Source organism: Anopheles arabiensis, chromosome 2 (assembly GCF_016920715.1).
Source record: "Anopheles arabiensis isolate DONGOLA chromosome 2, AaraD3, whole genome shotgun sequence".
Lineage (NCBI taxonomy): Eukaryota > Metazoa > Arthropoda > Insecta > Diptera > Culicidae > Anopheles > Anopheles arabiensis.
In genome coordinates this window covers 109,945,953-109,970,970 of record NC_053517.1, presented here as the reverse complement: position 1 = coordinate 109,970,970, position 25,018 = coordinate 109,945,953, and the positions used below count along the sequence as shown (strand labels likewise).

Genomic DNA, 25,018 nt, shown 5'->3' with positions numbered 1-25,018 from the left:
GCATTTGGAGGTAGAGGCGTTCGTCAATCTGAAGGCATGGAGACCACACCACCCGATCGTGTTTCACTTCGATCGGTTGGGGTTGATTTGTGGAAAATAGTTGATTTCCCCCGAACAAGAATACTTATTTGCAGTAGGGTAATGGTGGTTGTGCTACCCTTTTAGAACCAAACACACACACTAAATTAACCTTCGAAACAATCAAACACAGTCATGATCAACCTTGTTTGTTGCAAAAATCACTCGGGTTTTTCCCCAGCCAATCATTCCCCACCATTCCCTTTTGTGCCTAATGAGCTGAACCTCTTTATGCAAACGTTCAAACGCAAAAAACGAGCCACAACAACAGTACAAAAACAGGTCCCTTCGGATAATAACTTGTGATCCCTGAAGCCGCACGGTCACTTCCCAAAAACACAAAAAGAATGAACACCCCCCGAACCGTACCTGTTTAGTGTGTTTTCCTAATGTGTAACAATCTAGCGGCTCAGAGCTTCGTCACGCAACCGGCAACGAGAACCGAAAATTGGCTCCAAACGTAACCGAAAAGCTAATCGAGTCACTGCTACTGCTCCTGCTACTGCTCGATTGTGGTGAAAGGAAAAACTATTTTCCCTGCTCACGCAAAAATACAATCTCATTATCCCCGTACCCCACACACTGGGGCCTTGGATCCGCAGCTCACCCTGATAAGGGAAAGAGTGACCAAATTATCGTATCCCCCCCCCTCGAACCTTTCGAAAGATGATGCAGAAGCAAAAATAACAACAAAAATCGAAATATTCAATTATTTATAAAGATTCAGATTATCCAATTAAGGTCCTGCTGGAGGTGGTTTCGTCATCGACGAACATCGAGCTGGAGCTTAACTAGGTCTCATAGGCCTGGGAATAACTGGTGCTAGCTAGTCGGGGACTTAGTATATTAGGCATATATTAGGCATTGACATGAAACACAGAGTTCAATAAAATTAAATATGAATGTGGGATACTGTTCCTGGCCATGTTACAGCGCAAGCAACCTTACGAAACCTCGTTAACTCATTCTGGAAGTTAGCTAAGCTCTAAGGGGGAAATGAAATGACCACTGCTTTCCTAAAATCATGCTGATAAGCTGCCTACCCCAGTTGTATCGATTAGTTATCAACACAGAAAGTAGATAATCTCATTGAAGTAGATGATCTGATTGGAAGAATTCCAAACTCTGCTTCAAAAGGACACAGCACCACATCGAGCACCTGTCCAAATCGACAAACAGAAATTTGCGTGCGTGTCAGTTTGACTTCTCTCCGCCCAGAGTTACTTTGGTAGTGCTTACCCCCTCCCTTACCGTGCACTCGTGTGCTGCTACCCCACCAAACAAAGAGGCAATTTATGTTTCCTCCCCGCAGGGATGGAGGCAAATTAACCGAAGCCTACCGAAATGAATGGAACGAGGTACGAAAAATCACCCGGTCAGGATATACACCAACCCGAAACACCGTTTTGACCACCACCGGGAGAGATTCCTTTTTGGATTGGGTTATTTGTAGAGCTCGAGATGATGAGAACCCAGCTGTACTCTGTCGTACCGGTCATTGGGTGTGTATGGGGATTAAAATCGAGCTAAAACTCTTTTGCATGTACTATTCCCCTTTCGGCACCCTCAGCAACACACACTCCGGAGATAAACCCCAAACACACACACACACGTACAGTGTAAAAGGGATATTTTTTCGACATTTGTTTTGCACAACAACAACTACTACTGCCCCTTCACAGGGAGGATAAAAGCAAACAAGGGGTGGCCGGGATGAGGCTGATGAGGCTGATGAGCTTCTTAGCCTGTCCGAGAAGACTGTTGCAAGAGATTACCGATCGTTGTGTTGTGCTTCTTAGTGCCATTGCCCTCTCTACCACCAAACACACACAGAATACTCCAGGGATCGCCGCCCAGTATTGGACACCGGTAATAACACAAGCTGCACACATTCTCTCCTGTTCTGTATGTTTTTTTTCTTTTGCTCCTCCTCCAAACCACACAATGTACGAAGTAAATTGAATGGCTACAAATGAAATGAAGCCCAAATCCCCGAAAGTACGTCACAACAACACTCCGGAGATACACTGGGCTACGGAGACGATGGGGGCTTGCTTGTTAATGCCCAACGCAATTTCCACCGTCGCCAGTGGCCCCAAAAAGTACGCACCGAGGGCCATGGGATTACGACTCATTGCATGCAGTGCCCGGGAGGAGGTGATCTTGAGTCCCGAACGTCCGAAATAACGAAGGGAAGGAATGAAGGAGGCCTAAGTGAGGTTCCACAACGGGAAGATATTGGTAGTCCTGATAATCCTTGACCCGGACGACGACACACCGTCCCCTGAGGGCACCGTCAGGATGCTGCTGACGACTCCGCTCGTTCATAACTAAATAGGAGGATCGAATTTTATCGAACAGCAGCAGCAGCAGCATCACCACCACCGGGGCTCAGGAAACCCTAATGCCCATTACATGGTTTTTACCCCTTTTTTGGTTACTCCAATTCGCTGCCTTTGCCCTCTTTGCTGCTCGATAACTACGCCGAGGATTCTCAAGGATCACAGAGAGCGACTGAGAGGAGATTTTTTAGTGTGAAGCCTGTTCGCAGCAAAAGAAAAAGCTTCAAACTATGATGATGACACAACAATGTGGTAGCTTTGTTGGGAGAGCGCCTTTTTAAGGCAACTTTGTTGGTCTTCCCCAACTTTGAAGGTTCATTTGGGCGAGGATTGGGAGGAGACGAGAGACCAATTGATTATGGAAAGTTTGGCCAGCAGTTTTCCAGCGCACGGGAGGAGATTGTTGAAAGTGGACTACTTTGCATATAAATGACGGTGGAGTTTTTTGGCGGGAGTTCGGCATTGGTGTGTGTGCTTGGAGATAGAAGATTCGAGGGGGGAAATTGGAGAACTTTGGATGTCTGAAATTAATGTTGAAAAATACCGAAACACCAACGTTTGCCCTTCGTTTTAATCAACATACAAACTAACGCGCTTTTATTAGTTCCAAAAATCAAACAATTTATGTGATACCTAACCCTATACCCACAGGGTACGGAGGCTGGTACCCGGAGACAGTGTAATGAAGGCATCTCGAAGCAAAGTTTCATTCAGCACGCAGAGGCACCGCCGAGAGAGAGGCTTTCTCCTTTCCGAATGGATGGGTGGCAAATGAATTCAGGATCGCTGCCCTACCCAGGGCTGGATTATCGTATGCCCCTCCTGGGTGGAAGTCGTCGGGGTTATATTAAAACCTTCACACAGCTCCGGAAAACTCCGGTGTTGCCGCCTTCGATATAAACTAATTAACGTAGTGCGTTATGAAAAAATTAAACCACCAACAATGGTGCGCCTCCGAAAAACTCGCAGGAAAGTGAATTTCTGTGTTTTGCAAACGGTTGGCAAACGCAAAACGACACACCAGCGAGCGCCCTCCCCACCCGACCAACCACTCCCAGCGACATGTTATTGCTCCAGGGTGGGTAGAGGCAGCACGGGTTGTTGTAAATTGGCGCGTGTTTTACATTAAAATTTCACCAAACTAACAACTCCACAAGAGGAGATCTGTGTTGGTACGCTGTTACTTTTCAAAGGATTCGTCGTCCACAAAGAGCAAAGCATTCGTTTCTCAAATAACACCACAAGCAAATGCTTCTTGTTCGTGTGTAATTCATAAAAATATAATAAAATAAATTAAAGCATTTCAATGTTCTCTCGTCAAAAGTCTGAAGTATTTTAAACTACAAAACAAAACCAACATCATCCATATCTCACCCTAATTCCCTCACTTTAGCTTTTAATATGACCACCGACACCATCCGTACTCCCCCCCCCCTTTCCAACGTCCCCTTTTCCAGCGGCAAACGGCAAAGGGTGTTGGATATGATTTATGTACCAATAACCCACCAATTGACATCGAAATCACCCTGTTGGTGTCGTCCTGTCGAATGCCAACGATCCTTTCCCCTTTTCCTTCCGCAGCAAAACACACAAACTACCGAAAGGGGGGCGAGCACAACAGCCACAACAACAGTGCGATATCCTTCATTCCAGCCCAAGGAAAAAGGTCATTAAATACATCAAGCGACCGTGTACGAAGAAACCCTCCATGTCCGTCTGTCCGTCCGTGGTCCGTGTGTGTGTGACGAAAAGCGGGAAATATTGTTCCATGTCCAGCACAATTAAGCCTTAAATGCTCAATGGTAATCACGAAACGCGCAAAGGAGGTCAACCGAAAGGACTTGGAGGGCTCCAGCGCTTCCCCGTCTGGTTGTGGACGAATTGTGGTTCCATTTGTAAATTATGAGCAGTAGGCAGCAATAGGCAGCAATAGGAGCAAGAAAACGGGGAAACCAATTCGGCCCTCGTCGAAGAGCTCTTCAAGGTTGACCGCCCCAACTTTTAGCGTCCGGTTCAAGTTCGGCACAAAAATGGCAACCGACCGACCGACCGACGGAACCGGAATGCGAGCTATTCCATGTTCCGTGAAACGGGAAGAAGTCCTTCGCACACAACACCACACAAGCACAAAGAATTCGTCGTCGCCGTCTTGCGCCCAAGACAGAAGAAAAGTACAGCAAAAGCAGCCAAAGGCAAAGGATGGCGGGTGAGAAGAACCTTGCAAAACTCCCGGGGAGAATGTGCGGTGGCAAAAAGAAAGTTGTACAAGTGCCAGTAAATCATATTTTTGTGTAAAAATCACATTAAAACCACATGCTACTCATACTGCTGGGTGGTGCTGCTGCCGATGCTGATGCTGATGCTTCGTTGGCTCTCGTGCGGGCTACTACTACTCGATTGCCGCAGAGCGCGCGCCATCATCATCCACCATCACACAACATCGTTCATATATTAGTGTGATGCCGTCGGTTTTATTGCTTTTGTACCCTCTCTCTCCCTTCCCTGAACTCTCGCTTGATCTGTTTGTGTTCGTCGTAAAGGGAGGAAAAAACTTCTCCAAAGGATCTCGCCACCGCTCGAAGGGGATGAACAATAGAAACACATACACACACGCGGAACAGTGTGTGTGTTTTCCATATTTGGGGAAAAAAAACTTCAGGGAATGGTAGAAAAACCGCATTTTATTCCTCACTCCAACCCCAAAAACAAAACGAAACCCCATTCCGGTGAATGTGTCGCCCGGAAAAATCGTCATTTAAATGTTGCGAACCAAAACTTTGTTTCCCAAACCATGATTCCTCCCCCCCCCCCGCCAATACGGTTCCTGCCTATATTAGCAGCAGTTGGAGCAATGGAAAAAGACACATAAATATGTGGCTGTCTGTATTTCTTTTCAGCTTATAAAACCTCACACGGGGACAGATTGACAAACACACACACAGGCCACACTACACATGGAAATGGAGCAACAATAAGTATGCACAAACGTGTGTCTGTGTGTAGCAACGTTTTTGATGGCATCTTTGGTGGCCTTGGTCAGCCCTCTTCCCCCCCTCCCTCCCTCCCTCCCATGCCACAAGCACAAACTAAAAACCGAAATGTTAACCAAACTTATGTTACCATTATTTACGGGTGTACGTGTGCATTTGACGCTTTGGAAGGGAAGAAAGTTTGGGCTTTCGCGTATGGTGGAAGCAGTAGCTAGTGGTTGAAGGTTAGAATGTGACATCACGACTCGCCCCAAAATGATACTTTCAAAATTTTCCTTCACCAACAATTTCTGTTTTTGATACGATGTATTGGCTATTTTCTAAATTTTAGTGACAATATTCCTTCTCTCGGAATAAAAGCTTTCTCTAATCTGCCTCCGGTGTTATGATTCTTTGTGTAACACCATAGTTTTTTGTTATCACGCCGAAACAGTGTTATCTTCTGGAGCTAACCCTGGACAGCAGGACGCAGTGGCAGCTAGTGGAAAATCTTAATTAATTAAAATTAAGTCATAACAAACTCCTCCGGCTTGGCTTCATGAGCTTCTTTAATACATTCCGAATGCTTTAACTAGATCTACCCACATCTAGATTCCACCGACCGGACAGAGAGAGAGAGAGAGGGCGCGCGCAATGGGATCGCAATGGGGATTTGTCTGGTCAATCGACTTCAAAGATAAAACCCTCTACTCGGGGATGGCGTGGCATCATTCGGCGGGGTCTCACAGCACAGAGGGGGGAAGGTGTTGGGAAAATGACAATAATCCTATAGAGAGAAAACGGTGCTGGAAAATGGTATCATCGCGCGATCCGCCATCCGGTTAAGCGCACGCCACATTACTGGGAGACACATTTTCTCATGCTTTGCTTTAAAAATGCTTTAATTAATGTTGCGAAATGTGCCAGGCGTAATGGGTGTTACACCCCCGGGGGGCGCCGTGCCACACCGATGGAAGGATTCGGAGAGGAAAATCCCAACCCCTGTGTGCTACAATCCTTTCAAAAGAAAGATCCTTACTAATCGCCGGTTGGTAGCATAAAAGTGGCTCGGAGAGCGAATAAAGCGAGCACCGTGTGGGGTGAGGGGGTAGAGGAGTCAATCTAACATTGCGCGGGCACATCGCACTGGAAGTGGCAAAGAATTCTATCACGTCCGGTGTATGCTTTTGTTGCCGTGCTTTTGTGTGTGTGTGTGTGTTGTCCGAAAAATAATTAACTTAATTACGGAACAGCCCGGGCGCAAGCGTACCCCCCCAACCTGCGGACAGCATGCAAACTATGCGAGCCCGTGGTGAGTGCAAAAAATCCTTCCAAAATCACAGAACAAGGAGAAATGTGGTGGCATGACAAAAAGAGGTTGAAAATAGAAAAATCAAACGAAGAAGTAACATTGAAGTAATCCAGTACGACGGGAATGACTGGATGTGAACAAAAACGCCACACGGGAACACACACACACCTTCAAAGAACAGACAGGTTAAAATGCTTCCCCCCAACGGTGAGATTCTACCATTTCTTCCCCCGAAAAACTTGAAGGGTTCTTCAGACTTACCACTCAATTAAATTTGACAAATTTTGCTATCCATCGGTACACACTGCGGGCGTCGTGACAAGGCCGGTGGCTTGGTGTCGAGAATGGTGACAATGCTCTGGGAAACTTCCTGGAAGGAAACACAGACCAGAATGTGGAGAAGAATGTCAGTAAAATGTGTCTTTTACGGGGGTTATGTTAGCAAGTGGGCAGCAGAGTTTAAGATGGCACGTTCATTACATCACGGCACGGTTTTCACGGTGAAGTTAGGTTATGAAAGAACTCATTAGAATTACTAAGAATGAGAGTGTTTGTAATGACTGTTCTTCACTCGACGTCGCACCGAGCAGCACACAGACAATCGAATCGCGGATGCTTCAAATGCTGAGACAAACATTTTACAATGAGTCAATCGAATGACGAATTTCAGTGGCAAGAAACCGTAGATCCCATCCAAAGAGCGCACTTGACGTGTGAATAACTTGACGCACTTGACGCTTTTAGCATTTTTCATTCACCACCAGCAGACGCAGCAGCACGCAACAAAAAAGTATTCGTCTTTGAAGCAAACGCGAATGCAATAATCATAAACCAATAACCTCCAAGCGACCAAACAGCGCGAATGGCAAGCAGCGGCAGCAGCGGCAGCAGCAGCAGAAAAAAATCCCATTTAGATAAGAAAGACGTCTAGAGGATTGTCTCCGCGTCACTGTTGGTTCTGAACGGGTTTTTTTTCTTTATTTTTTGTTCCCAATATTGCCTCCCCGGGAAGATGAACTGTCAAAACGAGCCCGAGTTTTTTGCGTTCTCCTGCCGCTGCGTTTGTTATCTTCTGCCCGGTTTGCCATACTTTCCGCTCTACTTATACCAAATAAATAAACACACACACAACAGCCCCAACAACAACAATGCCAGATCGGACAGGCCATCGAGCCCGAATGTGGTGAAGCAAAGTCCAGAAAAATTGGCTCCAGCTCAGAGAAACGCGATCCCGCACGAGTTTAAGAATTATTAAGTTTTCTCCAACCCAAAAGCTTGTTAAATCTCACTCGCCCCGTGCTCCCTCCTTCCTCCCTCCCTTCACGAAGAGTGTTCGTCCGGTTCAGAAAGCCGTTGATACAAATCCAACCCGCAAAATCGCATTTACCCCCGGGGAGTGCCCGGGGAAAAGGGACACACTCACACCCTAGGCCCGTCGTCGTGGCAGCGTCGTGTGGAGAAGGAAATTTGTGATGCCATGACGTGCATTTTTAATCGACACCAGCAGAAGAACTCCCCGTTCGCCCCGTTCGCTTATATGGCGCGAAGTCAACAAAAGGGGGCCGGCCTCTCCTCGGGGTCCTCGGTTCGAGAACGGTTGGGTATAAGGGGTTTTTTGGTTGTTGAAAAGTTGAAACGTTTATTAAAGTACCACCACAAAGCCCAAAGTGCCTGTACTCGAGACAATTTGACGCTGTCTTGCAGCTTAGTGTTCCATTGTTTTCGTGATGCTTTCCCGGTCAATATCCGGAGCGATGTGCATTCTTCTTCCATCGAGCGGAAATAAGTCACAATACAACAAATGGGCTTTCCATCCAAGGGTTAACTGTCTTGAAGAGGGCTGTGTGTGCATTACGCGTAAGGGGCATAGATCCCCCCGGACGAGGGAGAGAGAAAAGAAAAAGAACTCAAAACACGACAGCTTAGCTCCCACTTACCGACTTCCTTCTACTGACAAAGTCCTCTAAAATATGAAAAGGCCTCGAGAAGCCAAACGTTATTTGGGTTATTTTCGATGGGTTCTAGAGGTTCTGGAGATATTTTGGATTGCAACGCGTACCCTTCAAGAATCGTCATAATCGTCCGGACGCGACACGGGCGCAGAGGGACTACACCTTGGAGCTGGAGGCTTTCGGCTCTCGGCACAGTGGGCTCGCGCGTAACGCCAAGAAGCGCGGAGAGGGCGCTGGCGCTAAAACCGTTTTTCGAAAAACTATTAACGGTAGTAAACATTCCGGACACGTTTTACATGGATTTCGTTCGCCGCTTCTCGTGGCGCGCTCCACTCACTCCATCATCCATCCATCCCCGGGCCGTACATCGGAAGCCGTACAAATCTCACGCTCACTCTACGCGGACGCGTTCAACGACGCTCTGCGTACGCAACGAGGTTCGAGTATTCCGGCTCGGTCCAACAACTCATCTTTCCCAATAAGCGACTCGGTTGAAAAGTGCGTCCCCAGCTCCTCTTTTGGGGTTGAAACTGGCGGCACACACACACACAGAGGACTCAGACTCATATCCCGCGGATGGATCTTGCTAAGCGCTCTGCTACGACCCATCAAAAGATTTCCACGACAGCAGGATCGGGACGTGGCGCTAAATTACGAACGAAAGCGAATTGCCTTCCTGCAGCCAGGGCTGCAGCGATGATGTGCGTGCCGTACGTTCGTTATACTGGCGACATAATTTCCAGCTCTGCACAAGCACACACACAATCGCCTGCCAACGGAAGCTGCAAGGTCTGCGAGGACGATAATTTGACGAAATGAGACACTGCCCGTTCGCTCGTTTGCATATCTAAACGCTTGGCACGCTGCGCTGCCGTGTTGGCGAGTATGACACACGATGGAAAGATATGGAAACGTGCCTGCAAAACGAATCACGAAAGCCCTACCAGTCATTGGAATGAAATAATTAGTTTAACTCGACGCAGCAACAGGGTGCAATAAAGCTTCGGAAACAATGGCGTACTGCGTAGATGAGACAGGTTATCAGGCAAATTTTGTTATCTTTTTACCATCTGACAAGTAGTACAAGAAAAGAGTCTTCAAATCAAAACTACATCTTCTTGCTGATGACACAGGTTCTCCAACAAAACCTGTTATTAACACCTCGTGGCTGTTAAAGGAAACGACGACGTAAACCGTCTTCAAGGATAGGACCGTTGTTACCGGTAACAAACGGTACGTCTCACAATTTGCTGCCAGTTTAAACAAATCATTATCCAACGCCCCAAAACGCTACCCAAAATGCCCAAAAATACCTGTTCGAACAATTTACCCAATCAATTACCATTGAGCCCGGGTACGACCCCGGGTCTCAAAATGCCCGGTAGCCAGCTCTATTCCCATGATGATAAATTCGACACTGTTTAACAACACATTAAACGAGGCGCTAAGCAGTAATGCTATCAAAGCAAACCGTGTGCACACAGCAGTACTATCCGCCGCGAGGCTTTCCTAACCTCACTTTTGAACGCCAGCAAAAGCATCATTTGAGTAAGACATTTTTTGTCCAATCGTCACGGAAAACGGAAAACATCCCAATTAGTACCCTGTTCCCGTGTTCGGTTAAGGGGGCCTCTCTCCTGCCTATTTTCGGGCACCGCTGCCAAACAAATGGCTCGTTGGTTGATATTTTTAGAGAAACTTCTACACGTACTCCATTTCTTCTTCTTCAGAGCGTTCAGAGTCGCCCACGGCAGACAAGTAAATCGAGGATGTGGATGTGTGTGGGGCGCCTATTGACAGTTGTATTTATCGTGAAGCTTTGTGAGCTTTGACTCACATTTGCTACTGGATTTGGAGGGGCCGGGATTCATTTAAAACTGTAAGAAAGTGTTTTGAAAGATGCAAACCACCAGTATAAACGCTTAGTGCAGCATTATAATAAACGCAAGTAGATAGGAGAGGATGAAAAACTAAACACTAACTCATTAAAACAACCAAGTGATATTAAAAGTATCAAAGTTTGTTGGAGCAGAAAAAAGGCAAAACTCTGCACTACAACAGCATCGATAAAAGTGAACGCAAGCAAACTTCACTTTCGCGCTAAGGTCACGTAATCTAGATACAGAAAAGGGATAAAAGAAATGATGATAAAAAAACAAACCACTGACAAAAGTTGTCGATAGTGTCTAGCTTAGCCAATTTAAATTACAATAACAAAATAAAAGACAAAAAACACATGCAAAACTCAAAAACAAGCACAAAAACCAGCATCCGCTTGAACAAAAACCAACAAACAAAACAAAGAAGCAGCTTAAAAGTGTTGATATTTTGCCCATCATCTTGTTTGGTGTTGTTTTTTTCTTTTTCTTATCTTTAGTGTGTATTCTGTTTACTTTTTTGTTTGGGAGATGGTGTGACTATGCCCGGGGAGGTTTGGGTTTCGAAAGTCATCAAAGATGCCGATGCCGGATCTTATCTGCCGCGACAGAGCGAAAAGTTCGGGGTAAGGAAAAGGATGGAATAGTTTTTTTCTTTCTTTCTTTCTTGTCGTAAGCAATGTTGGTGCCGTGACCAGGATGATATCACAAGGACTAAATTGTTATACAATGTTGTTGCTGTTGTTTTTAGCTTAAATTTTAACGCATTTGTTCTTCGTTTTCCCCCGTCAGCGAAGGAAGAGAGTGTGAGAGAGAGAGAGAGAGAGAGAGAGAGAAAGAGAGAGAGAGAAAGAGAGAGAGAGAGAGAAAGAGAGAGAATATGCTACACATTTATGTGCTCACATGTGTTTGGTGGTGTGTGTGTGTGTGGTGCTAGGTTGTCAATTTTGGGTGGCACGATGCGTGGCCGTCTTTACCAGAAGCGACCGTGGCGCCTTTCACCCTACCAACAACAACCATTTGAATGCGTTCATTTTCACAATTCATAAATTTTTCCCAACCCAGAAAGCAGAACCGAAACGGGTGGTGGAGGAGGAAAACTAACGTCACCGTTGTGCGAAAAACGATGCCAAACGAAGCATGTGCGTGTTTGCTGTTTTGCTGTCTTCCTGCAGTTTTGGGAATATTTGGGCTGGAAGAATACAAACCTCGTCTCAACTGCGAAAGGGATTTCCCTTTCGCTGGAGAACAAAATGTGTGAGCCACAGGACAAGAGCACAAGAGGGCAAAATGATCTCCTCTACCCCACCTGCATTTTCGCTAAAGCACACACAATCCTCGTCGTTCCGGGGGGGAGGTTGTGAAAATTAGGAAAATGCGAACACTGGAACAACGACTGCAGTACGTGTGGCAGCGCGCAAGAAACTCATAACGGCCAATCGGAGAGATAAGGACGGGAAGGAAACAAGCGAAAAGGAGGAAAGGTGTGTGTGTGTGTATGTGTGCTCTGATAAAACCCAAAAACTCGAAAGACGCATCAGGGTTGGGTAAGATGGAAGAAAAGAAATCATCGGTCCTATCACCAAAGTGTTCGCTTTGCTTGAGCAAAAGGGAAGACCATGAGACCATGAGGACAGCATATCGGTGACACAGTGGTTCACCAAAGAGCGCCAGAGCCTGACACCAGCGCCAGTAGGATGGTAACAAGACGGGAGGAGAAGAAGAAGGAAGGAAAGACGGTGAAAGGACCATCGACGTTGTTGTTCCAACATTCCGGTGGTGCCGTTGCAGAAAGAAATTCAAATTCAAATCGTTCGTAAATAATTAAATAAGAACAGTTTTCGGGCGCAACCAAGCAGGGTGTTTGGCAATCTTGGGGAGGGAAGGATCTCATCTTTTCCGTTTTTGGAGTTTTTTACTCTTCTCTTTTGGCTCCCCCTGGTTTTGGGCACAAGGCACTTCCTTGTTGGTGGCTACTTTTTCCAAACCCAAAGCAATGTTTGCTCAACTGGCACCAGAGATGATTCCGTGTTTCGGTCCTTTCTTGGGAGGAGGGAGTTGGGTAGGGGGGCGTTCATTCTAGTCCAAAGCAAACATTGGACACCGAGCGAGACTTTGGGAATCGGAATTTTCCCAAGTGAGACCTACAAAAGTAGGATAAACAAAAACAGACACACGGAAACGAACTGTTGGGGGCCGTGGGATGCTTTCCGGAAGATTTCTTCAAGGCGTCGTTGTTGCAGGCTATTTCCTTGTGCCGGAGGCTTTACCGAGCCCTTCGTCGGTTGCGATGGTGCAGATGGTCGCCCGTAAGCAGGAGCAGCAGCAGAACGTTTGAACGATTGTGGTACTCGTTTCACCTTCGAACGCCCACCGCCATTCGATCCGGAACGCCCGTGAACGTTGATCGAATTCGGTGAGGCGCTTTAAATGAAACCGTGACGTGTTTCCATTGTTTCAATGCTTTAACAAAACCGCAACTAAACAGAGGGCGACAGTTTCTTAACAAAAACATTCAAATGTCTCACTGTTAACGGGCTTTTTTAATTTCCTTTCGTTACTACGCACTCAACTGTGTGAGGGTTTTTAAACTTTTGCACACACACATTCTTCTGTTCATCCATATTTGGCGCCACGGTATGGCCCCCAGGAGTCACAAATAACCAAAAGCAATAGCAAAAAAGACGCAATGTTTAAGTTTTTCCCGAGTCAGCAAACAGCCCAAAGTTCGCAGCCCTTATTCGCACTTCAAAATTCGATTCCAACATTCCAGACACTTCCGCACAGACGCCACCGGTCGACCAACCGATCCGCCAGAATGTTTGTTTATTTTCCCTTCTCTACTATCCTACTGGCGAAGGAACAGTGAGGCCCACGAGCCCAACATTGGCTGAGAATTCAATTCCCAGGGGATCTATTTTGCCTTCCGTGCGCCCTAGCGCGAGCCTTCTCCCCGCATTTCACATCCTGACATCCGGTGCTTTCCGAAGGTTCTTTGGTGTTAGAATATCTTCCCTAGAAGCTGACAATGTCGCAAAACCGACACACACCAGACCGACACTGGTACTGTACCAATAAATGTTTGCCTTCATCTACCGCCTTAGTAGATCGCGCGCCACCAGGAGGCAAGCAAGCAAAACGATTGCGTTCTAGTTCATGGAGCTGTGCGTAGTAGCTGCCGTCTTGAGCGACCAGTTCGAGAACGGTTTGAAGAAATTACTGCCAAGAATAAGCAAGAAAAAATAACGTGCACAGAGAGAAAAACATCTCGAATTTTAACGACTTCCGGACGCCATTCCGAACGCTCCCCACACACACATATACACTGTACTACTACTACCAAGCGACACACAAACCCTCGCTGCTCTCTGGGAAACGAATAAATAAACACTGTTACATTGGCTAGGATTCGCGGCAAAATAGCAAAAGGACACACACAGGCAAATGGCAAGCGGGCAAACAAAACTGCAAAACTGCGAAAGAATTCGAAGCCAAGCAAAACTTTCCCATTCTTCTGTCTGACTGCGTTATCTGAGCGCATTCGAGTGGAAAAATGTTATGGAAATAGTTGCGTTGCGCGTTGCGCGTTGCGCGCTGCGTTTCTTTTCGCTGGGTCGGTTGTAATTTACAAATTGAAGAAATACTAGTTTTCGGGAAAGTGTAGCACAATATTTGCTTTATAAAATGGACAAATAACGGCCAATATAGAAGTCCCCGCATTTAAATATCACCTCACTGAAACTCGGTCAATCAACGCCAAAAGAAGGACGCAGCGCGTATGATAAATCCCATTAAATTATCATACTTTCGCACGTCATCGCCGTTAGGATGTGTCTTGTGTCCCCCCCTCTCTTTCGCAAATCACCCACACCGTTTAAAATATTATCGACAGCGAAAGCCATCGGCCGCTAAATCTGCCCAGCTCAGCAACCTAATGACATCCTTCTTTGCCCTGTCTGCGTTCGCCCCGTGTCCCCGATGATTAACCGAAAAGAAATCAGCTAGGAAGGGAGAACAGAGTAAGAAGGCAGAAGAAGAAGAAGAAAAACGAAACATAAAAGAAAAACGACTTCCGGCAGATTGTCCACACCAAGCGCAAGATAGGGTGGTACGACGACAGTGCAATGTCTCAGTGGTTTTAAGGGAAAACGTCATTAAGCAAAAGGCGACCCCCGGTACTCAGACCGGGTGAAAAGAAAGTGATCGACGCTCGTTGGACAACATTAGCACCTCGGGCCAGTATAGGGAAGGATATGCAATATTGTGATGCCGGTGCATAAGATAAAGAATCTGTTTTCTTCTCACTATATTAGCTTTATAAAATTATACTAAATTTTCCATCACTGTAGCATGCGACTATTTCAATATCCAACAAAGCCAACATTCTCCAGTTCCGTGAGTTTACAGTTTCTCCAGTCCCGCCGGGAAACGTCTGAGCTCACTGTCTTGGCGCTAAAAATAATTAAGAATTCCTGAGATGTTATAAACAAATGGGGGACACAATGTACACACAACACACCAGCCGTTTGCAGTTGGGATTGATTTTTTTTTTGCTCCGGTGCCAATTCTACTGCCACAAAGAGGCCACGGCGCACACGACGGTAGGCAACATTAAAGCCAAACAAAGGCACTGAACGAAAAATATAATTAAAACAACACGTTTTTGATTCCCAGATACGTTTCAGGCTGCGGGGCCTATCGTTACTCTCGGTTGGGGAACAAAATCAGAGGGGGGCAGTATTCTCCGGAGGAACGGAGAAGAGGAAACGAGCCGATTTTGCATTTTCCCCGAGCGGGTGAAATAAAATTGGAATTAATTTCTGTACCAACACACGTTCACGTTCAAAGGGCCTTCCTCCTCTGCTGACTGTCGCCGCCCAACTTTCGACTGTCGAGAAAATTGATAAAGAATGGCCCAACACCAAACAACGACATTTGAAAAGCGGGGGTTTTAATTTGTCGTCGAAGAAAACGGCAGCATGATTGGGCTGAAAAAGCGCGCGAAGAACCATCACCTCCAGCCAAACTACAATATTGGAGGTTGGAGATGGTAAAATTGTATCGATGAAATTTGGGGAATTTCCAGCAAACAAAGTAAATTAGTTCAGCTGTACCTTGGCATGAGAAAATGACAGTTTCTGTAGCTGATAGAGCGTTATAGAGTGACAATTCCAGCTTCGGCTGTTGTTCGAGAAATTTAAATTCGAAGCAAGGTGACAGAGAATTTCAATCTTCTCATTTAGTTTCCAACAGACATTAATCCTGGATATTATTCTCCAACACCACGCCTCTAATGAAGCGTTGAACTATTCCGAATTTTAATCTCATCAACAGAGAGAGGATACGTTTCAATGAACAGTTAAAGCTGAAAAAGATCAACAAACTGTCAAAACTTGAGCGACAAAGCACAACTTCCAGCACATGGCATGTTGGCCAGGTGGTGCTTGAGCGCAACTTTGAAAGCCAAAGCCGATCGATTCCTCCTGAGGATATTGCCACTCTTCCACTAATCGCCGATCGAAGCTAAATTTAAATCCCTAATGCGATCCTCTAGCCCTAGGAGCTAATGAGTATAAGTTTGAAGCCGTCAACACCGCTCCACTATCTGGGTTGGATGTGGAGGAGCTCCGTTCTTCCGAATGGTTAATATTGCCCTTTCCAACAACAGCAACGCCAGGACCATATTTTTGGTCAACATTTATGTATCTCTATTTTCCATTTTCTATTGCATCTTTTTTGCTGTTGTTTTGTTTATTCATCTATGCAGAGGGACAAACAAACACGCACACACAAGGAGAGGAAGAACGTATCAATGTGGAATATGCAAAGGTTCAATCTAGCCACACTCCATAGACAGCGTGCGGACGAATGAAGGAACCGAGCATATCGTCGTGCGTCCAAGCTTCAACCGAAGCAGGTTTTCCCTCCACGTTTGCCATACATTTGCATAACAACAACGCATATCAGCCACGATAAACTAACCACTCCTCCCTTCCACCCTCCCACCCCTCCACCGCCAAATTACACTTTCTCGCCCTCACTCAAAGGCGGGGGCATGGAAATGGTCTTTAATCTACCCGATCCGCCCGACCGCTCGCCCGCGATGAAAGGACCAGCGGCCCGATATGCGCTGATGCTGCTGCTGCTGCTGCTGCCCGTTCAGTCGGGGTCGGATCGGTTGGTCCTCCCCCTTCACTGGAGTGGATTTTGCTGTTCGACGTTCGAGGCCGACGCTTCTAGCAAGCGAAATGAGCTGGGCGGAGGAGCCCTCCGAGTTCGAGATGCGAGAAAATGATTTTTCCAAACCCACCACCAGGCGAGGGCGGCGTTCGCAAGCGGAGCGTTTCGGACCAACCGTTCGAAGGCGTTTTGCCGGCATTGGCCTTCTTTTTGCCTTTTTGGTTGGGGCTCGATTATCGAGTGGGATGAATTTTCAAACCCTCTCCTCGCTAGTTCCACCCTGGCAGCCGCCCTGTCCACACACACACACACACACGCACCCGAGATTACACCGAGGGAATGTGTAACGTCTCGCTGGGGAATGCGCTCTTTGCTCGTACGACGTACAACAAGGGGATAAGTTAATTTAGTTGTGGGAAAACTCTCGCCCTTACTGCGTTCGGGTAGCGTTCGGGCGTTTGTAGTTAAAGGATGTGGGTAACGAAATTTGTTTATCAACCAGCGGCACCACCACCACCACCAACGAGTCCCTGCTAACGAAAAAGCATACCGTCCAGCTGGGACGAAACACTAAATGCTACAAATTTATGATCCTCTTCGGTAAACCGAGAGTGTGATGGCATGTAATGGGCCCGTCGATTGATGAAGGGAAATCCAATTAAATCAAATATTATCGATGGGATGGATACGACGGCCCCCAATCTGTGCAGCGATCGTCACAAAAGATAGCTTAAAAGTGGGTCGTCACCAGCTCTTGAGGGTGGATGAAATGCTGCGAAAGGAATAAGTTATACGTACGTCTTGTTTTGTAATGAGGGTTAACTAGAAACCGTAATTATAAGAGCCAAAAAGGAACATCTCCAACTAGAGCAAGGAGACTTCATCAAGCTCCGTAACCTTCAATCATGTCTAATTTAGTTGAAACTTGAACAGGACTGTCGGCCGAACAATAATAACTGTCCGCCGCCACCGACGACAACGACGACGACAGAAAGCTTGACATTGGGACACATTTCTTAAGCGCCTCATCTTCTTAGCGAATAACAGGATTAGTAAAGACACAAACACACACACAAAAGGTAGAGGCGTGTTTGTGTGAACGTACTTGGAAAGTTCTTCCTCAAAATGGGTTAAACTTTTAAACCCAATAATCCTTCGACAACTCTTCAACAATCTACATTGTGCCACAAGAGACAATGTCACTTCCACCATGATTTCGTTGAGCTTCATTTCCATCGGAGCGGTGGTGTGCGGCGCAGCTAAGGGCAAAGAGGCACGGTAAATTCTATTCAGGAATCATCAAGGACAACGCTGAAGAATGAGGAAAAGTTGGAGGTGAAACATAAAAATGGATTAAAAATTAAAATTCTATGTTATTCAAAACAATTCCCTGGACGAGCGAAGAGCGAAACACCTCCGCTGTGTAACCCCCTCTTCGTTGTGAGGATGTGGCCTTGGGGAAAGTTGGGTTTTCTTCCTGTATTGGAGAATGGGTAAAGAAGAAGCGAATGGAGCGTTCTTGTAAGAAACTCGGGCCGGGTTCCTGTTTTGAATATTTTTACACTTAAACTGGAGAATGAAATAGTGAAACACGGTTCGCAACCAACACAAAGCATCCACCAACAAACCCGGTGGCAAGATCACGCCAGTGTATCAAACGCTCCCCTCCTTCACACGCAACTCGCCGTCGTATCGAGTAGTTGCAACTCATATCACCCACGAGTGGGCAATGTGAGCACTGGACCAGTTCACCCGAGAGCCTCGAGTGTGCAAGAGTGTCCACTTTCATTATCGAGCTGTGCCAACCCCGCCAATGCAACTCGGGACGAAAAGGACACCTTCGAGCGCCTAGTGATCATCAGCGCCTCGGCCACCTCTCTCTCGAACGCCAATAAGTAGCCACTTACTGTACTTATTGAGAACACACGGTGGATGCTTCATCATTACTCCCACCCCACCCCACGGCAGGTTCGACTGTTTATGAATGTAAATAAACAACGTGCCCACTCGCTCGGGAAAGGCATTCGAGGCCAAGCGTTTGCCGTAGTGTCCGGTGAGTTTTCCACTCGACCAAAACCCAACCCGGATTCGTCCGGCCGGTCCGCCTCCCTTACTAACAGCAGAGCGCAGGGGATGGCGCATTGGACGATCTCGAAGGATCTCGTCTTTCCACTTCAGTGTCAGTGTATCTATCTCTCTGTTTGCCTCTCTTTCTCTCTCTGGCACTACCCTTGTTTATTCTATCCACTCCAAAACTCCATCCGGACGACATTCTCCTCCATCTAGCCAATCTTCCACTAACAACAAAAAGGCGGTGACGCGTGGGTGGTGGCAAGCGTTGCAGTCGAGATGAAAGGACGACCACCCACCACCACCATCACCACCACAACGCCACTCTCCCCAATTCCGATCATTCCTTCCTTCCTTCCAATCCTCAAGCACACAGCATCGGGCTCTTCGATTCACTCATCACAGTAGCCCAGGCCCTTCGTGTTTTGTGTCGAGCACTGTTTCTTCTTCTTCTTCCTTTCCTTTCCTTCTTCGTCCGCGTCGCAGGAGGAATTTTATTTCTGTTATCTGCTCCGCTCTCGGTGCTGTTTTAAGCTTCTTTTATAACATATTTATGCAAATTTGTTTGTTTTTACCACTACTACCTACTAGCGGCAATGTTCGCTCCCTTTCCCTCCTCGTCTACTGTACTATGGAAACAACGACGATGTTCGACTCATTTTCCATTCCCACACTTTCCCCTCAACATGTTCCACTCTTCACCCGCCTTCATCTTGGATGGAAATGAGCCAACAGAAAGAAGTTCCCATTCAACCGAGCAGCAGCAGCAGCAGCCAGCCATCATCATGCTCCAAAAAGGATACAGAGTACAACCGTGAGTGTGTGTGTCTGTTTGGAGTGAAAAAATATGGTCGACCGGGCTCCTTCTTGCTAAGCGGCGGCACACGATGTGGTGTCACTCTCTGTTTCAAGTGTCGAAATGAAATCCTTCCACCCAGGAATGGGGACACACACACACACACACAAGGAGCATCAGAATCACTCCACCGTGGTGTTGCTAGAGACAGAAACCCCCTTGCACCAACTAAAGGCAAATCAAGAACCTTTCTCGCTCGCCTCCAACGACTCCTCCTCCCGCTCTTCGTTTTATAGTGGCGAATGCCACGACATTTCACAGACACAGAACGAAAACAGAAGCTCCCTATTGCTGCTGTCGATTCCTGGGCCCGACACCCACTCCCCCCCCCACTCCCTCCCTCCCCCTTCAGGAAAGGGAAAACAAAACAAGAGGCGGCTGGTGAAAAATTCTTCAGCAGTGTCGGGACACTTTTCTGAGCTAATTTAAATTTTTGTTTAATTTAGGACCAAACGCCTTCTGTCCGTACGGCGGCTGGGGAGCAGAGGCGCTGACTCACTGTTGCTGGAAGCGGGTGGATGATGCCTACGAATGCCTGACGGGGTGGTGGTACTCAAGATTTTTGGACGTACTAATCGATTCTTGTTCTCTATCAGGCGGCTTGGGCGGAGCAGGATTCGAACGAAACAGGATTCGGAATAGAATCAATTACTGGATGCTACTGACGCTGCTGCTTTTAAATTTGGTTGAAATTTGTGGACATTGTTCCATCGGATTAGGTTCTATCTAATTAATCCCATTCCATTTCCAGTATGCTAATCTATTAATTACAATTTAGCAAAGAAAATAACTTTCAACACTTCTTACTGTTTACTTTTTCAATTCACTAAACGACCCAAAGAGCTGCATCACAGTTCCTCAAAAAAAGAATTAGATGGAGCTCTTTTGATTGAAATAAATTTATTGCATTTCAAAGTTTTACCAGTTGCCGTACTTTCTCATCAAACTTTCCAAACCATATTCCATCTCTTTGAGGTATGCTAGAAATGCTCTGCACAACTATAATTTTTTGGAATCACTCTCAGTTGAAGATGCCATTCTTCACACTTTCTTTACAGGCATCGAGTGTCCTCCTCATGACCAAGAGATCATCTTTCACCACCAGCCACAACGGTGTAAAGATCTTTCCGATTTTTTTCTGACCTGATACTGCACTGCACAGGAAGTTGGTGTCAGCCAGGTCAGCAAACGAGAAAGAAGCGCCAATTTGGAGCAACCTAGCGTTCGATATTTCACTCCGGAAAACCTCGGATGGAGCAAGAGGTTGTCCATGAAGGTGGCATGAAGCCCGAACCAGAGAACATCAGTTCCGGAGCGCGTGAAAGAGACAGATAATCATGTTTTCAATTCACGCCTTTAAGACACAATTTTCCAACCCAACAGCGTCGCTTCGAACCACACTGATTGGATGACGTCTAATGTAATGACAGACGGAGTCGGTCGGTAGGTGAGTGTGTGACAGTATATTCGACCAGAAAAAAGAGGACGGAAATAAATACGTTCAACATAAAAGACTCGGGGATTAGCGATTATATTGAGAAAACTGGACATGTACACGTGTGCCAGTGTGCCAGTGTGTGTGTGTTTTACACGTTACTCCAAAAGTTTTCCAAAAATCTATAGTTGCTATCCATCCCGGGACAAGTCATCGTTGCCCTGCAGAACGCACCGGTATCATTTCCTTGTGTACTCCCATCCTCCCAACATCCCTTCCCCTCGGAGGAATTCGAACCGAAAATCGACCCTGGTCGATTGTACACGTTCTCTAGCGAAAGCGTGTACGAAACTAACACGTATCTTATCTGCCATTCGATGTTAATGACACTGTTCAAAGGAGGAGTCACACACAGTGCCAACACGATGTCAAAGACGGCAGAATAACGTCCAATACGTCTCCCGGCTTCCAATCACACAGGCTACACACACACACTGACACACACGCCGGCTAACGTGTCGCTGATCCAATGTCCATTTCCTGTTTCCGCGGGTCTTCCCGGCGGCGCCCCCTTTTTGCACTGGGATTGTCTGACTTGTCGCCGACGTGTTTGACACAACCCGTAGTCGTCCTCACCAAAAGGACTGTACTGTGCGCCGTTGAAAAGATCTCGTTTTTCCGTTCCAACATTCGTCCTTGTGCTGGAGCTTATCGAGCTTCATAGTCGTAGATGAAACCATCAAAGAGAATCGAGCGGATTTCTTGCTTTTGATGAGCTGTGTTTGGCTTTGGCAGCAAAGTGGAAATATGATTCCTCCAGTTCTACAAACGAAAAGGATATTGTACTGTACTATATCTATATAGCACAGACGCCATAGACGTCATAGAGGATGATGTAGCAAGATAGCAGATTTTCACCCAAATAACATACAACATTCCGTGTCCCGATAGTAAATTGTTTCTCAAACAAATAGCTTCACAAACGGGTTTAATTTACTTACGCCCTCTGGCGCTGGCTGCGGTGGATCTGCTTCGTACGCAACTAACCCTGATGGCTGACTTTGCGCACTGCTGATGGATGACTTGACCCCGGTTTTATCCGGTCTGCCTGCGTTCCCGTGTCATTGACGACGGGGACCCGATTGGCTCGTGTGTCTTGTCCGGTGCTTGTGATGTGACCGTCCTATCATGAACGCTGCTGATGGATGGATCAAAACTAAGGTAGATAAATCAAACTGTGGACCAGCGGTGAGGGCGGCCCTCAGTGTTTGTGTGCCGAAAACACACAGCAACGGGTTCAGGTTTCTGGTTCTCAGTGCAGGCGAGCGCTCTTCATCTTCAGCATCCACCAGGCCACAACACATCAGAACCGTAGACGGCACCCTATGGTATCACATCGAAACACCCATCAAATAAATACCCGCACACACACACACACATAAAAACGGCTCCCAACTTTGGGGTGACACATCCGCTCAAAAGCGATACTCGAGCATCGCAGGCCCGTCGTCGTTGTTGTTCTCGTGCGAAATCGAGAACGATTTCAGCTGTGCAAATACGGCCACAAACTGACTATCGTCCCAGCGTGACCTCGCCGCCATGTTTGCAATCACCTTTTGCTGATGGTTTAAACCGATACCTAAGCTAAGCTCCTAGGCCCTTGTCTTCACCGTGCTTGCCCCGATTGATTGATGTTATGGTGTTGTTTTCAACACGCTTTTGCAAATGTCCAGCCGGCGCGCGCTAAACACAAACTGCGAAAGGATCGGCATGCAACCGACCCGTACGGTGCAAATATCGTAGCCTACTGCTTCGACCAATGCACACGGTTGTGGATCAAATTTATGACCTACCATTTAGCGAGCGGTTGCATCAGGTTCAGGTGTGCCTTGCCACCATGACCTAGGTTCATGATGGAGAGAATACGCAGAAAGAGCGACATAGAAGTGAAAAGGTTTTTTGTTGATTCACACACTTTTCACCTGCTGCGTGCTGGACCAACATTGTTTCAGCAAACAACAAGCCGATTGATTTTTGCTCCTAAATTCAATTTGTCATCCACTGTGAGGGGCACACCTGCTCGGTAAAGAGACGTTCGCCTCGCCTGATTGACACATTACTCAAGTTAAACGTCGGAATGTAGGCCACCTATTAAGCTAACCGGGGAGATGATAATTGAAGTATCACACACACACACACGCACCACACACTGATTAATATGTCTCTAACGGCCACTAGAAGAGAACAAAAAGGCAAAACCTGCCCCACATGGGTGATAAAAACGGATTTGCGACTCCCAAAAAAGCATTCCAATCAATTACAAAATCCTGCCGCCCTGTGTGTGGGTGTGTGTTTGGGTTATTAATTTGTGGCAGAATGGCACTGGCTGGCTTTTCCAAATGGGATCGTTTTGGAAATTGAAATGCAAACTACCCGAGACACGGGACGAGCACGAGCAGCACGACAATCATGTTCCCTCATCGTTCATTCGGTACAGGCGGCACTGTCGTGTGTGCTTGCATGTCCAGTCCAGATCCAGGACGAAGCCTCATCAACTTCCCAAACCCGACGACCAACAGCACACGCTGGGTGACGTTAAAATTCAATCAACAAACAATAACTGAATAATTTAGTGCACTTCCCCTTACTTGCCATTGTGTTGTTGCTGCTCGTTGTCGTTGAGGACGGCTCCGAATGGACAGGAGGTGATGAAGAAAAAGTCCTTCCTACGTACGGAGGAGTCACACACTCTGAGTTTCGGGGGAACGGCCCTCGTACGGCCTCCCGATAAGAAGGATAATAAATGTCACACGCCTGATCTTGCAAATAGCCTTCCCTTCCCCGGCTCGTCCACCTTAACCCGTTTCTGATCTCATCTGTGATCTCAATCTTCATTCACACTCTTCGAGAAGAGCCTCCAACATGAAGAAAACACGCTTGAAACCCGATGATGCTCACAGACATCTTGTTCCCAATTTCCGTTTTTCCGCAAGGTTAACATCGCCCTCAGCGACATTCTTTCCCGTTGTTTGCATAGGCACGATGATGGCATCAACACACACACGGGCGCGACCGCCTCTTTAACGCCTAATGATGATGGCAAAAAGGAGTGAGTCAAAATCGGTCCTTCATTGCGCGCCGGCAGAGTTCGATCTACACCCGATATTATCGCATCAACTTCCGGCCCACTTCCCTCGCCTCCACCGTTTGAAGCGCGCACTGATGTTCCTGCTAACACGCCGACAGGAATCTTCTTATCATGCCGCAAACAAGAAGTTTGCATTCGTACGCAGATGAAAGTATGTACGAGGGAGGCGGAATTCTTCTTCGCCCACTTCATTCCCGCACCGTGTAACCGTAGCCCACAGTAAGTGGAGAATGTCCCCTAAGGACATTCCCCAAGAACCTTTGGAACCGCGCGCACTTGACACAAAAATCAAACCCATTGGAATTGTGTAGCACCACACTGGTGTTTGGCACGGGTTCGCTTTCGCCTCCTTCGCCGGCTACGGCGGCGCTTTATCGATGAAGGGCAAAAATGAAAGCACCTGATAACGTAGCGCACCTCTCTCCGTTCCTGCTACGCCATGCACATTCAATAGCACAAGAATTGATCCCAATTTTGGCGCCCTACATGTAATCGCCTTTAAGGTGCTGCACGAGGGAGTGGGACACTCAAGCATCACAGAGCAGCATCATAAACAAATACCCTCCAGGGAGAAGAAGAAGAAGAAGCAGAAGAAGAAAAACACTACACGCTAACACAGTATAACGCATTTCGCATGGCGAAAAGTGGAACCAAAGTGAGGTCTCACTTTCTCCGTTTATGTGGTTTTAGGGCTGAGACATTCTAGGGCGTCTATGGCATCACAGCATCTCAAACCAAACAACAGCAAAAAAGAGCCCCTTAAGATGAAGGTTAGATGTTTCCCCTCATCAGAAAATAC

The 25,018-nt window shown here is 46.9% G+C and overlaps 1 protein-coding gene across 7 annotated transcripts in view; it reads right to left on the bottom strand.

Moving 5' to 3' along the window:
* LOC120908724 (homeobox protein PKNOX2-like) overlaps window positions 1-25,018 on the bottom strand; it is a 58,658-nt gene that overhangs the window by 19,006 nt on the left and 14,634 nt on the right. For all 7 annotated transcript variants that reach the window (XM_040320029.1, XM_040320033.1, XM_040320034.1 and 4 more), the window contains one exon: window positions 6,963-7,071. The gene's annotated coding sequence lies outside the window, so the exon portion shown is untranslated. The remainder of the gene's footprint in view (window positions 1-6,962; window positions 7,072-25,018) is intronic.